Source organism: Oncorhynchus kisutch, unplaced genomic scaffold (assembly GCF_002021735.2).
Source record: "Oncorhynchus kisutch isolate 150728-3 unplaced genomic scaffold, Okis_V2 Okis03b-Okis08b_hom, whole genome shotgun sequence".
In the NCBI taxonomy this organism is placed as follows: domain Eukaryota; kingdom Metazoa; phylum Chordata; class Actinopteri; order Salmoniformes; family Salmonidae; genus Oncorhynchus; species Oncorhynchus kisutch.
The window spans coordinates 20,192,068-20,206,516 of record NW_022261980.1 but is presented as its reverse complement, the minus strand read 5'-3'; the positions used below and the strand labels follow the sequence as shown (position 1 = coordinate 20,206,516).

Here is a 14,449-nt window from a genome sequence, read left to right as displayed (position 1 = left end):
ATAAATCATGGGCATTAATTCAAGTTAAATAAAGGTTAAATACAAAAAATATTTTTTTTTAAATATGGAGTTGGTCCCCCTTTTGTTGTTATAACGGTCTCCACTCTTCTGGGAAGGCTTTCCACTAGATGTAGGAACATTGCTGCTATAACAGCCTCCACTCTTCTGGGAAGGCTTTCCACTAGATGTTGGAACATTGCTGCTATAACAGCCTCCACTCTTCTGGGAAGGCTTTCCACTAGATGTTGGAACATTGCTGCTATAACAGCCTCCACTCTTCTGCGAAGGCTTTCCACTAGATGTAGGAACATTGTTGCTGTAACAGTCTCCACTCTTCTGGGAAGGCTTTCCACTAGATGTTGGAACATTGCTGCTATAACAGCCTCCACTCTTCTGGGAAGGCTTTCCACTAGATGTAGGAACATTGTTGCTGTAACAGTCTCCACTCTTCTGGGAAGGCTTTCCACTAGATGTTGGAACATTGCTGCTATAACAGCCTCCACTCTTCTGGGAAGGCTTTCCACTAGATGTAGGAACATTGTTGCTATAACAGTCTCCACTCTGCTGGGAAGCCTTTCCACTAGATGTTGGAACATTGCTGCTATAACAGCCTCCACTCTTCTGGGAAGGCTTTCCACTAGATGTGGGAACATTGCTGCTATAACAGCCTCCACTCTTCTGGGAAGGCTTTCCACTAGATGTTGGAACATTGCTGCTATAACAGCCTCCACTCTTCTGGGAAGGCTTTCCACTAGATGTAGGAACATTGTTGCTATAACAGTCTCCACTCTTCTGGGAAGGCTTTCCACTAGATGTTGGAACATTGCTGCTATAACAGCCTCCACTCTTCTGGGAAGGCTTTCCACTAGATGTGGGAACATTGCTGCTATAACAGCCTCCACTCTTCTGGGAAGGCTTTCCACTAGATGTTGGAACATTGCTGCTATAACAGCCTCCACTCTTCTGGGAAGGCTTTCCACTAGATGTAGGAACATTGTTGCTGTAACAGTCTCCACTCTTCTGGGAAGGCTTTCCACTAGATGTTGGAACATTGCTGTTATAACAGCCTCCACTCATCTGGGAAGGCTTTCCACGAGATGTTAGAAAATTGCAGCTGGGTCTTCCATTCAGTCACAAGAGCATTAGTGAAGTCTGGCACTGATGTTGGGTGATTAGTCCTGGCTCATCCCCAAAGGTGTTCAATGGGGTTGAGGTCAGGGCTCCTCTGTGTAGGAGAAAAAATTGATTTCACATTTATTTAACCAGGTAGGCCAGTTGAGAACAAGTTCTAATTTACAACTGTGACCTGGCCAAGAATAAAGCAAAGCAGTTTGACACAAACAACACAGAGTTACACATGGAATAAAGAAACTGACCAGCTGACTGACTGGGGTCTGACTGGCCAGCTGGTAGACAGGGGTTTGACTGGGGTCTGACTGGCCAGCTGGCTGGGGTCTGACTGGCCAGCTGGCTGGCTGGGGTTTAATTGAGGTCTGACTGGGGTCTGACTGGCCAACTGGTAGACCGGTGTTTGACTGGGGTCTGACTGGGGTCTGCCTGGCCAGCTGGTAGACTGGGGTTTGACTGGGGTCTGACTGGCCAGCTGGCTGACTGGGGTCTGACTGGCCAGCTGGCTGACTGGGGTCTGCCTGGGACCTGACTGGCCAGCTGGCTGACTGGGACCTGACTGGGACCTGACTGGGGTCTGACTGGTCAGCTGGCTGACTGGGGTCTGACTGGGACCTGACTGGGACCTGACTGGGACCTGACTGGGATCTGTCTCTCTGGTTTCCAGCTGGATGACTGGGACGTGACTGGGACGTGACTGGAACCTGACTGGAACCTGACTGGAACCTGACTGGGACCTGACTGGAACCTGACTGGGACCTGACTGGGACCTGACTGGGGTCTGACTGGAACCTGACTGGAACCTGACTGGGACCTGACTGGGACCTGATTGGAACCTGACTGGGACCTGACTGGGACCTGACTGGGACCTGACTGGGGTCTGTCTCTCCGGTTGTCAGCGTCGCTGCATCACCTTCATGAAGAAAGGTGGTGGGTAAAACCCTTTTCTATATTCAGCAATATGTTTTGGACAAATGTTGCAGGGCCCAGATAACGATTATGGACAGGACCCACGATCAGATCTAGTAGCCATGGTGGAAGAGGGCCCAGATAACGATTATGGACAGGACCCACGATCAGATCTAGTAGCCATGGTGGAAGAGGGCCCAGATAACGATTATGGACAGGACCCACGATCAGATCTAGTAGGCATGGTGGAAGAGGGCCCAGATAACGATTATGGACAGGACCCACGATCAGATCTAGTAGCCATGGTGGAAGAGGGCCCAGATAATGATTATGGACAGGACCCACGATCAGATCTAGTAGCCATGGTGGAAGAGGGCCCAGATAACGATTATGGACAGGACCCACGATCAGATCTAGTAGCCATGGTGGAAGAGGGCCCAGATAACGATTATGGACAGGACCCACGATCAGATCTAGTAGCCATGGTGGAAGAGGGCCCAGATAACGATTATGGACAGGACCCACGATCAGATCTAGTAGCCATGGTGGAAGAGGGCCAGATAACGATTATGGACAGGACCCACGATCAGATCTAGTAGCCATGGTGGAAGAGGGCCCAGATAACGATTATGGACAGGACCCACGAGCAGATCTAGTAGCCATGGTGGAAGAGGGCCCAGATAACGATTATGGACAGGACCCACGATCAGATCTAGTAGCCATGGTGGAAGAGGGCCCAGATAATGATTATGGACAGGACCCACGATCAGATCTAGTAGCCATGGTGGAAGAGGGCCAGATAATGATTATGGACAGGACCCACGATCAGATCTAGTAGCCATGGTGGAAGAGGGCCAGATAACGATTATGGACAGGACCCACGATCAGATCTAGTAGCCATGGTGGAAGAGGGCCCAGATAACGATTATGGACAGGACCCACGAGCAGATCTAGTAGCCATGGTGGAAGAGGGCCAGATAACGATTATGGACAGGACCCACGATCAGATCTAGTAGCCATGGTGGAAAAGGGCCAGATAACGATTATGGACAGGACCCACGATCAGATCTAGTAGCCATGGTGGAAGAGGGCCAGATAACGATTATGGACAGGACCCACGAGCAGATCTAGTAGCCATGGTGGAAGAGGGCCAGATAACGATTATGGACAGGACCCACGATCAGATCTAGTAGCCATGGTGGAAGAGGGCCCAGATAACGATTATGGACAGGACCCACGAGCAGATCTAGTAGCCATGGTGGAAGAGGGCCCAGATAACGATTATGGACAGGACCCACGAGCAGATCTAGTAGCCATGGTGGAAGAGGGCCAGATAACGATTATGGACAGGACCCACGATCAGATCTAGTAGCCATGGTGGAAAAGAGTCAAATCCATTTTCCATTTTGGCTGCGAAAAACAACGAGAAGGAAGCTTCTTCTTTTAATCAATGACTTTTTTTTGTGGGAGATTAAAATGTATCTTTGACATATTCTGAAAGTTACGAAGCGTGCGGCCAATTCTATTATTTCCAGTGTGGCCATAATAATAACTGTTAAAGCTTCTGCCATTTATAAGCTTTGGTCTCCGCATCTCCCTTTCCTTCTGCCTCCATCTCTCTCTCATGTTTTGCCCTCCACATCTTGGCATTTGGAACGGAACTAGTTTAATATTTTTTGTAGTATAGAGTCTATTAACGTACCGGTGCGTCAATCTAAGTAACATAATTTAAAAAAAAACATTTATATCTGTCAGTTTAATAAGCTGGAGATGCCTTTTCTGCATGGGCTGTGTCTCTATACACCGCATCCTCCTATGTCGCCCTTCCCTATCTGCGGTGGAAAGAGTCCGATTTATACCGCTGTTGGTCAGACTGGTAGACATCCTGAAAACGTCTGTAGCATCCTAACGGTTTGGCCAACAAACTAATATGGTTTTCTCTGTTGTGCTGTATGACCTCCACGAGTGACTCGTCTGAAGTCGGTAACGCCGATGTGTCAACTTTTGTCTGAGGTGTCTGAACCGTTTTACCCCACTGTAAGAAGGGGAGACTCTCACCAACACGGCGGTGTTCTCCGTTTTGTTCTATTTCCCCCACCAGTGTTATGGGAGTGGTCTGAAGGTAACCCTGACAAAATAATGGAAGAACGAAGGTAGTTTTGTGCCAACAACAACAAGGGGTTAAATGTGTCAAAACATTTATAAACATTTCCTTTCCTCTTATATCTCCTAGATATACGACATACACTTCAAAAAAAATTGTAACAATGATGCTGGGAGTCAGGAAGCAGGAAGCAGGAAGCAGGAAGCAGGAAGCAGGAAGCAGGAGTCAGGAAGCAGGAGTCAGGAAGCAGGAAGCAGGAAGCAGGAGTCAGGAAGCAGGAAGCAGGAAGCAGGAGTCAGGAAGCAGGAAGCAGGAAGCAGGAGTCAGGAAGCAGGAAGCAGGAGTCAGGAAGCAGGAGTCAGGAAGAAGGAGTCAGGAAGCAGGAAGCAGGAAGCAGGAGTCAGGAAGCAGGAAGCAGGAAGCAGGAGTCAGGAAGCAGGAAGCAGGAGTCAGGAAGCAGGAAGCAGGAGTCAGGAAGCAGGAAGCAGGAAGCAGGAGTCAGGAAGCAGGAAGCAGGAAGCAGGAAGCAGGAAGCAGGAGTCAGGAAGCAGGAAGCAGGAAGCAGGAGTCAGGAAGCAGGAGTCAGGAAGCAGGAGTCAGGAAGCAGGAGTCAGGAAGCAGGAGTTAGGAAGCAGGAGTCAGGAAGCAGGAGTCAGGAAGCAGGAGTTAGGAAGCAGGAAGCAGGAGTCAGGAAGCAGGAGTTAGGTAGCAGGAAGCAGGAAGCAGGAGTTAGGTAGCAGGAAGCAGGAAGCAGGAGTCAGGAAGCAGGAGTTAGGTAGCAGGAAGCAGGAAGCAGGAGTTAGGATGCTGGGAGTCAGGAAGCAGGAGTCAGGAAGCAGGAAGCAGGAGTCAGGAAGCAGGAGTTAGGAAGCAGGAAGCAGGAGTTAGGAAGCAGGAGTCAGGAAGCAGGAGTCAGGAAGCAGGAGTCAGGAAGCAGGAAGCAGGAAGCAGGAGTCAGGAAGCAGGAGTCAGGAAGCAGGAGTCAGGAAGCAGGAGTCAGGAAGCAGGAGTTAGGAAGCAGGAGTCAGGAAGCAGGAGTCAGGAAGCAGGAGTCAGGAAGCAGGAGTCAGGAAGCAGGAGTCAGGAAGCAGGAGTCAGGAAGCAGGAGTCAGGTAGCAGGAGTCAGGAAGCAGGAGTCAGGAAGCAGGAGTCAGGAAGCAGGAGTTAGGAAGCAGGAGTCAGGAAGCAGGAGTCAGGAAGCAGGAGTCAGGAAGCAGGAGTCAGGAAGCAGGAGTCAGGAAGCAGGAGTCAGGAAGCAGGAGTCAGGAAGCAGGAGTCAGGAAGCAGGAGTCAGGAAGCAGGAGTCAGGAAGCAGGAGTCAGGAAACAGGATTCAGGAAACAGGTGCAGTTGGTGAGTTTAATAATAAATAACAGAGCGATACAAAACAAGAGATGAATCTTGACATGAACACAGAACCAATACTGTCTATAGAGTGATGTGAGGGAGGGGACATGAACCAATACTGTCTGTAGAGTGATACTAGGGAGGGGACATGAACACAGAACCAATACTGTCTGTAGAGTGATGTGAGAGGGGACATGAACACAGAACCAATACTGTCTGTAGAGTGATGTGAGGGAGGGAACGTGAACACAGAACCAATACCGTCTGTAGAGATACTAGGGAGGGGACATGAACACAGAACCAATACTGTCTATATGATGGTAGGGAGGGGACATGAACACATAACCAATACTGTCTGCAGAGTGATACTAGGAAGGGGACATGAACCAATACTGTCTGTAGAGATACTAGGGAGGGGGCATGAACCAATACTGTCTGTAGAGTGATGTTAGGGAGGGGACATGAACACAGAACCAATACTGTCTGCAGAGTGATACTAGGAAGGGGACATGAACCAATACTGTCTGTAGTGATACTAGGGAGGGGACATGAACCAATACTGTCTGTAGAGATACTAGGGAGGGGACATGAACCAATACTATCTGTAGAGATACTAGGGAGGGGACATGAACCAATACTGTCTGTAGAGATACTAGGGAGGGGACATGAACCAATACTGTCTGTAGAGATACTAGGGAGGGGACATGAACCAATACTGTCTGTAGAGATACTAGGGAGGGGACATGAACCAATACTGTCTGTAGAGATACTAGGGAGGAGACATGAACCAATACTGTCTGTAGAGATACTAGGGAGGGGACATGAACCAATACTGTCTGTAGAGATACTAGGGAGGGGACATGAACCAATACTGTCTGTAGAGATACTAGGGAGGGGACATGAACCAATACTGTCTGTAGAGATACTAGGGAGGGGACATGAACCAATACTGTCTGTAGAGATACTAGGGAGGGGACATGAACCAATACTGTCTGTAGAGATACTAGGGAGGGGACATGAACCAATACTGTCTGTAGAGATACTAGGGAGGGGACATGAACCAATACTGTCTGTAGAGATACTAGGGAGGGGACATGAACCAATACTGTCTGTAGAGATACTAGGGAGGGGACATGAACCAATACTGTCTGTAGAGATACTAGGGAGGGGACATGAACCAATACTGTCTGTAGAGATACTAGGGAGGGGACATGAACCAATACTGTCTGTAGAGATACTAGGGAGGGGACATGAACCAATACTGTCTGTAGAGATACTAGGGAGGGGACATGAACCAATACTGTCTGTAGAGATACTAGGGAGGGGACATGAACCAATACTGTCTGTAGTGATACTAGGGAGGGGACATGAACCAATACTGTCTGTAGAGATACTAGGGAGGGGACATGAACCAATACTGTCTGTAGAGATACTAGGGAGGGGACATGAACCAATACTGTCTGTAGAGATACTAGGGAGGGGACATGAACCAATACTGTCTGTAGAGATACTAGGGAGGGGACATGAACCAATACTGTCTGTAGAGATACTAGGGAGGGGACATGAACCAATACTGTCTGTAGAGTTACTAGGGAGGGGACATGAACCAATACTGTCTGTAGAGATACTAGGGAGGGGACATGAACCAATACTGTCTGTAGAGATACTAGGGAGGGGACATGAACCAATACTGTCTGTAGAGATACTAGGGAGGGGACATGAACCAATACTGTCTGTAGAGATACTAGGGAGGGGACATGAACCAATACTGTCTGTAGAGATACTAGGGAGGGGACATGAACCAATACTGTCTGTAGAGATACTAGGGAGGGGACATGAACCAATACTGTCTGTAGAGATACTAGGGAGGGGACATGAACCAATACTGTCTGTAGAGATACTAGGGAGGGGACATGAACCAATACTGTCTGTAGAGTTACTAGGGAGGGGACATGAACCAATACTGTCTGTAGAGATACTAGGGAGGGGACATGAACCAATACTGTCTGTAGAGATACTAGGGAGGGGACATGAACCAATACTGTCTGTAGAGATACTAGGGAGGGGACATGAACCAATACTGTCTGTAGAGATACTAGGGAGGGGACATGAACCAATACTGTCTGTAGAGATACTAGGGAGGGGACATGAACCAATACTGTCTGTAGAGATACTAGGGAGGGGACATGAACCAATACTGTCTGTAGAGATACTAGGGAGGGGACATGAACCAATACTGTCTGTAGAGATACTAGGGAGGGGACATGAACCAATACTGTCTGTAGAGATACTAGGGAGGGGACATGAATTTTACATTATTTAGTGTTTCTGACTAGCCCTGTATATTTTCATTCTACTATACATTGATTGGTAGTGTTTCTGACTAGCCCTGTATATTTTCATTCTACTATACATTGATTGGTAGTGTTTCTGACTAGCCCTGTATATTTTCATTCTACTATACATTGATTGGTAGTGTTTCTGACTAGCCCTGTATATTTTCATTCTACTATACATTGATTGGTAGTGTTTCTGACTAGCCCTGTATATTTTCATTCTACTATACATTGATTGGCCCTGTATATTTTCATTCTACTATACATTGATTGGTAGTGTTTCTGACTAGCCCTGTATATTTTCATTCTACTATACATTGATTGGTAGTGTTTATCTCTGCTATCCCTGTACCTCCTTGCCTTCTCACCCCCTTCCCCCTCCCCTTCCTCTGCACCCCCCATATTGTGTCTCACTTCCACTAGGAATGGTGAGGCTGATTCCACTTGTTCAGCTTGATAATTAGTGACAATTAGTGACAAAGTAATTTACTTACTCAAGGAAGCTCATTGAGCAAATGGTGCCAATTAACTCTGGATGCTAATGTACCCAGAAATGCGTAAAAAAAGCACCAAACCCCCATTATAGACCAGCCGTTTACTACTGAGAGGAGGAGGAGGAGGGGGAGGAGGAGAGGAGAGGAGGCATTGAGGAGGAGGAGAGGAGGAGGCGAGGAGGAGAGGAGAGTAGAGGAGGAGGCGAGGAGGAGGAGAGGAGGAGGTATGGAGGAGGAGGAGAGGAGAGGAGGAGACATGGAGGAGGCATGGAGGAGGAGGAGAGTAGGAGACATGGATGAGAGGAGAGTGGAGGGGGAGGAGGAGACGTGGAGGATGAGGAGACATGGAGGACGAAGAGAGAGGAGAGGAAGAGGCATGGAGGAGAGGAGGAGACATCGAGGAGAAGGAGAGTTCTGACTGACTGTTGGTCTTTGCTCTCTCTCTCTCTCAACCTGAGGTGGTGGAACTTTACTCAGCCTTAATGTAGACCCTTGGTTCAACCCATTTGGTCAGCACTCCCCTGTAAACCCTTGGTTCTACACTCCCCTGTAAACCCTTGGTTCAACCCATTTGGTCATCACTCCCCTGTAAACCCTTGGTTCAACCCATTTGGTCATCACTCCCCTGTAAACCCTTGGTTCAACCCATTTGATCAGCACTCCCCTGTAAACCCTTGGTTCAACCCATTTGATCAGCACTCCCCTGTAAACCCTTGGTTCAACCCATTTGATCAGCACTCCCCTGTAAACCCTTGGTTCAACCCATTTGGTCATAACTCACGTTAATGTATATACAAATATACAGTACTATTTCACAGCTTAATGTGTCCTACACAGTTCCACAACAATATACAGTACTATTTCACAGCTTAATGTGTTCGTCACAGTTCCACAACAATATACAGTACTATTTCACAGCTTAATGTGTCCTACACAGTTCCACAACAATATACAGTACTATTTCACAGCTTAATGTGTCCTACACAGTTCCACAACAATATACAGTACTATTTCACAGCTCAATGTGTCCTACACAGTTCCACAACAATATACAGTACTATTTCACAGCTTAATGTGTTCGTCACAGTTCCACAACAATATACAGTACTATTTCACAGCTTAATGTGTCCTACACAGTTCCACAACAATATACAGTACTATTTCACAGCTTAATGTGTCCTACACAGTTCCACAACAATATACAGTACTATTTCACAGCTTAATGTGTCCTACACAGTTCCACAACAATATACAGTACTATTTCACAGCTTAATGTGTCCTACACAGTTCCACAACAATATACAGTACTATTTCACAGCTTAATGTGTTTTTCTGATGAAACTGTTTTCATGATTGCCTACTGTAATGCATCACCACTTACAGTGTATGTTTTTGCTGTTTGTAAACATAGGAAAAGAGGTTTATCGATACATCTCCGTTTTGAATAGATAACCTTTTGTGTTATTTTTCAGTGTGTTCCAATTGTCCCAGAAGTCATTCGATTCTCTGGTTTCTTCATGACATTGAGCTGAGGTGCCGTTCCTTCTTTTTCCGTATTTCTGTGTTCTTGTATTGTTAAAGGGATTCACCATAGCTTAGATGTAGACTCAGGTTTTCTGGGTCTCTATGTTTTTGGTTGGACAGGTTTCTAAATTTCCTTTATCATTGTTAATTTTCTTAGATTGTCTGCTTGACATTTAAAAATGTCATTGGGCATTTACCTCACGAGAGGTCAAATATTTTTTTTTACCTTTATTTAACTAGGCAAGTCAGTTAAGATCAAATTCTTATCTTCAATGACAGCCTAGGAACAGTGGCACCTTGTTCAGGGGCAGCACAACAGATTTCCACCTTGTCAGCTCAGGGATTCGATCTTGCAACCTTTCGGCTACTAGTCCAACGCTCTAACCACTAGGCTACCTGCCACCCTATGCTGTTTAGGTTTTCTACTGCCCTGTTTACACCTTCACTATTACAGTGAAATGTTTTGTCCAGGAAATTGTCTAAAAGGGATTGAATGTGTTGCCTAATTGTTTTTTGGTAGGTTTCCATACTACTTTCCTTCCATCTATCGCATTTCTTAATATTGTTTAGTTCCTTTGGCTTTGATGCCTCATGATTGAGTATTGCTCTGTTCAGGTCAACTTGTGATTTTGCTGTAATCTGATAAGGGTGTCAGAAGGGCTGACTGTGAATGCTCTGAGAGACTCTTGTTCAGGTAAGGGATTACCCCCTTGAAATGGACAAAAATGAATGGGAACATATTGCCATTGGACGAAACATATACACAATTTCAAATATCACTCAATTGGACTGCAGTTCATTCAAATCATATTGCAAATGACAAATGACAAGTGTCATACATCAAAAAAAGTTCAACCGTTCATTTTCATATTGCAAAAGGACATCAAGTCAAGACCCAAGTGTCAAATTTTGAAAATTTGAAAAACAATAAAAATACATGTATCACCCTCTAAAAAAGTGCTTTTTGGACCGTTTTTTGAAATTCTTTCAATTTTTTGGGTCAATTATACATGTATAAGAACTGTATAAACATACCTTAGTCATATATTATTGTCATATTATTTTTTCTTGTCCATAGAGCATATGTTTTGTCCATTTGCAATATGATATCATAGGAAGTCATAAGTCAGTCAAAAGTCAGTGAACCATTGCCAAATGCCATAAGAAATGTTGAAATGCAATATGAACGTATTGAAAGTGCCAAATCAGGATGTTATGTCCATTTGCCATATATGATCATAGGAAGTCGGTTTCAAATCCCAAAAGTCAGTGAACCATGTCCAAATGGCATTTATACTGCCTAAATGATATATATCACTATGTTAACCTGTCTAGCGTAACCCCCCCGCAACACCCAGTGAAAGTGCAGGGCGCCTAATTCAAAACAACAAAAATCTCATAATTAAATTTACACCATTTTAAAGATACAATTCTCTTTAATCCAGCCACAGTGTCTGATTTCAAAAAGGATTTACAGCAAAAGCACCACAAATGATTATGTCACCACCAAGCCACAGAAAACAGCCGTTTTTTACAGCCAAAGAGAGGAAGCAAAAAGCAGAAATAGAGATAAAATTAATCACTAACCTTTGATGATCTTCATCAAAACACACTCATAGGACTTCATGTTACACAATACATGTATGTTTTGTTTGATAAAGTTCATATTTATATAAAACAAATCTGAGTTTACATTGGCACGTTACGTTTGGTAGTTCTAAAACATGCGGTGATAATGCAGAGAGCCACAACAATTTACAGAAATACTCACAATAAACATTGATAAAAATATGACTATTATACATGGAACTTTAGATAAACTTCCCCTTAATGCAACCGCTGTGTCAGATTTTTTAAAAACTTTACGGAGAAAGCAAACCATGCAATAATCTGAGTACAGCCTTTAGACAACAAAGCAGCCAAAAAGATACCCTACCCATATTGGGTAGTCAACATTACTCAGAAATAGCATTTTAAATATTCACTTACCTTTGATGATCTTCATCATAATGCACTCCCAGGAATCCCAGTTCCACCATAAATGTTTGATTTGTTCGATAATGTCAGTTATGTCCAAATATCCTCTTTTGTTAGGTTGTTTGGTAAACAAATACAAAAGTGCGTACAGGTCGCGCCGAACATCGAACGAAAAGTTCAAAAAGTTCCGTTACAGCCCGTAGAAACATGCCAACCTAAGTATGGAATCAATATTTAGCATGTTTTTAACATAGAACTTCATTAATGTTCCAACCGGACAATTCCTTTGTCTGTACAAATGAAGTGGAATGAAGCTACCTTTCACGTGAGCGTGCCAGACCGGCAGACCGAGGCTGTGGCACTCTGCCAGAACACCCACCCAAAGAGCCCTTATGAGCCCCTCCTTTAGAGTAGAATCCTCAAAACAGGTTCTAAATACTATTGACATCTAGTGGAAGCCTTGGGAAGTGAAACATAACTAATATCACCCTGTATCTTCAATGGGGGCTGAGTTGAAAAACTACAAATCTCAGATTTCCCACTTCCTGGTTGGATTTTTCTCAGGTTTTTGCCTACCATATGAGTTATGTTATACTCACAGACATCATTCAAACAGTTTTAGAAACTTCAGAGTGTGTTCTATCCAATACTAATAAGAATATGCATATATCAGCATCTGGGACAGAGTAGGAGGCAGTTCACTCTGGGCACGCTATTCATCCAAAAGTGAAAATGCTGCCCCCTATCCCAAAAAGGTTAAGCCCTGAATCAACCTAGGTCTATTTGTCATGCATAGTGAGAAAGAAGTGGGACTCTGTCGTCTTTTAACGATTTTTTGAAAAACGTCCAAAATGACCAGGGGTGCTCCCTATTGGATGGGCACGGGTGGTGGGTGCTCCCTATTGGATGGGCACGGGTGGTGGGTGCTCCCTACCCAGCCAAGGACCCCTTGCACCCTCCTAAAGGTATTCAAAACCATTAAAAAAATATTCCTCTTGTAACCCGTTCCAATCACCAGGCGCACGGCTGTCCATTTGCAATATGTTTCAATGTGCATTTACCATCACGAATTTGACATACTCAAAAGTTTTTTCAATGTCGAATCTTATTGCAAATGTACAAAAGTCAGCCAGCAAGTCAGCATCCATCAGTCAATAAGATATCATTCTGACACCAAACTGATGCAAACTGACACCAAACCCACTTTGTCCAACTTGGTTAGAAGCCAAATATCACATATTTCAGAGCAGGTCCAAAATTCGTGGCACCTTCTGTTTAAATTTACTCCGGATGAAAAGTGTGCCCAAACTAAACTTCCTGCTACTCAGGCCCAGAAGCTAGGATATGCATATTTGGATATTAAACACTCTACAGTTTCCAAAACTGTTAAAAATAATGTATGTGAGTATAGCAGAGCTGATATGGCAGGCGGAAACCTGAGAAAAATACAGGAAGTGGGATTTTTTTTATTTTGTAGTTTTCTATTGAATGCCATTACAGTATCCATTGACTTAGGACTCAAATTGCACTCCCTATGGCTTCCACTAGATGTCAACAGTCTTTAGAAATTGTTTCAGGCTTGTATTCTGAAAAATGAGGGAGTAAGACCAGTCTGACCAGTGTCCCAGAGCTTTTTAAAGCGCACGACAGAGAGCACGACTTTCTTGTTTTCTTTTTAAATTGACGAAGCTTTTGCCCGGATGAAATGTTATTGATTATTATGACTAAAAACAACATGAAGATTGATTATAAACATCGTTTGACATGTTTTTACAAACTTTACTGATGCTTTTCTGATTTTTCATCTGTTTGATGTGACTGCCTTTGAGCCTGTGGATTACTGAACAAAATTGAGGTTTTATTGAGTAAATCGGAGTCTTGTGAGCGTAACCATATGAAGATCATCAAAGGTAAGAGATTAAGTGTATCACTATTTCTGACTTGTGTAACTCCTCTACTGGTAACTGTTTGTAATGATTTGTCTGCTGGGCGCTATTCTCAGATAATCGCATGGTATGCTATCGCCGTAAAGCCTTTTTGAAATCTGACACCGTGGTTGGATTAACAAGATTAACAAGCCGAGCAGCAACCTTAATTGGTGCTGAAAATCCACTTTTCCCGGGCATGGCTATGGGGTCCTTGAATAAGCTATCAAGGTGACAGAAACATTGGGGTCCGTCTCTATGGGCCGAGGCGGTTTCAATGCACCCAGTCTTACGACTCTGGGACTTTTCTAAATTACGTCATTTTCTTGATGGTAAAAATGAATTGAAGTTATTGCAAATGTACAAGGCTGTTTCTTGGTCTGAGAATTTTCTAGAGCCACATAACTCACCACGCGCTATCGACTTGAGCTCCAGAACAGGTTTCTAAAGTTTCAGAGCTCTAGGACTGACGGTTCTTTGATAATTCGAAAAAACAACTATTGTGTCTCTAAGTCCCACAATGTGTCACTCCATCCTTGCTGTGTGTGTGTGTGAGAGTTTTCTTTTTAAATATGATGGGAGAAATGACTGATTTACAGTTCATGAGGGTTGCCTAATCACACATATGAAGTTTTGGAAAGAGCTGACCTTTTAAACCCTTCGAAACAGCCTCTATGACCCCAATTTAAGGCACTTCCGGTTGACA

General features: G+C 44.5%; 1 protein-coding gene across 2 annotated transcripts in view; it reads left to right on the top strand.

Annotated features, from left to right (window-relative positions):
- LOC116359544 (NT-3 growth factor receptor) overlaps positions 1–14,449 on the top strand; it is a 120,767-nt gene that overhangs the window by 70,355 nt on the left and 35,963 nt on the right. The gene's annotated exons all lie outside the window — the stretch shown is intronic.